This window comes from Colobus angolensis, unplaced genomic scaffold (assembly GCF_000951035.1).
Source record: "Colobus angolensis palliatus isolate OR3802 unplaced genomic scaffold, Cang.pa_1.0 Scaffold18, whole genome shotgun sequence".
Taxonomy (NCBI): Eukaryota; Metazoa; Chordata; class Mammalia; order Primates; family Cercopithecidae; genus Colobus; species Colobus angolensis.
This window is the reverse complement of record NW_012114932.1, coordinates 2,258,677-2,260,558: the sequence shown is the minus strand read 5'-3', so window position 1 is coordinate 2,260,558 and position 1,882 is coordinate 2,258,677. Positions and strand designations below refer to the sequence as shown.

General features: G+C 51.3%; 1 protein-coding gene across 4 annotated transcripts in view; it reads right to left on the bottom strand.

Moving 5' to 3' along the window:
• Window positions 1–1,882, bottom strand: part of IP6K1 (inositol hexakisphosphate kinase 1) — an 86,606-nt gene that overhangs the window by 84,283 nt on the left and 441 nt on the right. The window contains exon 1 of one of the 4 annotated variants that reach the window (XM_011939067.1): window positions 1,259–1,854. The exons of the other annotated variants lie outside the window; for them this stretch is intronic. The gene's annotated coding sequence lies outside the window, so the exon portion shown is untranslated. Of the gene's footprint in view, window positions 1–1,258; window positions 1,855–1,882 lie in introns of those variants that run through there. 4 annotated transcript variants of the gene reach the window in all.

Here is a 1,882-nt window from a genome sequence, read left to right as displayed (position 1 = left end):
GGGTTCAGGCGATTCTACTGCCTCAGCCTCCAAAGAGCTGGGACTACAGGCATCCACCACCACGCCCAGCTAATTTTTGTATTTTTAGTAGAGACGGGATTTCACCATTTTGGCCAGGCTAGTCTTGAATTCCTAACCTCAGGTGATCCGCCCGCCTCAGCCTCCCAAAGTGCTGGGATTACAGACATGAGCCACCACATCTGGCCTCTTTCAAAATCATACAGAGGTGACAAGACCTGATAGAAGTGCACAAAGTAGGCTGGGTGCGTGGCCAGGCACAGTGGCTCACGCCTATAAGTAATACCAGCAATTTGGGAGGCCGAAGCGGGCGGATCACGAGGTCAGGAGTTCAAGACCAGTCTGGACAACATAGTGAAACCCTATCTCTACTAAAAATACAAAAATTAGCTGGGCGTGGTGGCATGTGCCTGTAATCCCAGCTACTTGGGAGGCTGAGGCAGGAGAACTGCTTGAACCAGGGAGTCAGAGGTTGCAGTGAGCCGAGATCGCACCACTGTATCCAGTCTGGCAAAGGAGCGAGACTCCGTCTCAAAAAAAAAAAAAAAAGTGCACAAAGTATTGTCGCTTGACTTCTTAGTCACCTCATGCAGGCATGTTGTATGATCACATACAAGAAGACTGTGCAAAGAACCAGAGGCCACAGGTCAAGAGAAATGTGTTTTGTAACAATCAGAACTCTTCCTAGACCAGCACACTCTGCTGAGGATCTCCAACCTGCCCACATTCACAGGAAAGGGGCCTGAAGGTCTGTTTTCACTGAGCAAGATAATTTTACTAATGTTAAAAGTTAATTTGCCCCGGGCGCAGTAGCTCACACTTGTAATCCCAGCACTTTGGGAGGCCGAGGCTCACGAGGTCAGGAGTTCGAGACCAGCCTGGCCAACATGGCGAAACCCCGTCTCTGCTAAAAATACAAATATTAGCCGGGCATTGGTGGCGCACGCCTGTGGTCCTAGCTACTCACGAGGCTGAGGCAGGATAATCGCTTGAACCCGGGAGGCGGAGGTTGTGGTGAGCCGAGACTGCGCCACTGCACTCCAGCCTGGGCAACAGAGTGAGAGACTGTCGCAAAAAAAAAAAAAAAAAAGGTTAATTTGCCAGTTAGATACCATCCACAACAAAAACAAGTTTCATTTATTTTTCCGATTCTAAGACACTCCTACATTTACTTTGTCTCCTATGGCGAGTATCTCTTTAGGAGAAAAAAAATCAATCAAGTTATCACCATAATATTCACTTTCTCCTAAAGCAAAAAGAGGAAGACATTACCACTCTCCAAAAAGTGGTGGTGAAGAACCAAAGAAATTATGTTCCAAAATAGAACTCAGCCATTACGGACATTTAACCAGGCTCTTTGGTAGAAAACAAACGGTGAGCTTCGAGGTACACGTGAGGTTCCGAACGGGTCTCGGGAAGCAGCAGCCAGGCAGAGGGTCCCCCTTGCCAGAATCACACGGCCATGACACCGGCCTGCCTGGCTCGCGGGGGCTTTGGCTTGATTCGTCTAGTCTTAGCATCCAGCGTCCTGAAAATCACCCGCAGGAGCGCTATCTAAGAAAGAGGTAAGTCTATTTCTCAGCCAGGAGCAACACAACTCCCAGGAGAGCATCAGGGTGGCACCGGACACACTTCAGCGCTCCGGATCAGCAGAGTCCAGAGCTTCGGTCAGAGAAGCTGATTTCCCGCTACTAGCCGGCCAGACCTCAGGCACTGGCGCTCTCCGACCTCCACACCGGCTGTTCCCCGGCTTCGGTGCCAGCATCTAGGAGGCTCGGCGGGCGGCCGGTCAGGACGCTCGAGCGATGTTCCAGTGATGCTCCACCGGAGCCCCGACCCCACGCGCGCCCACTCCAACGCCGCG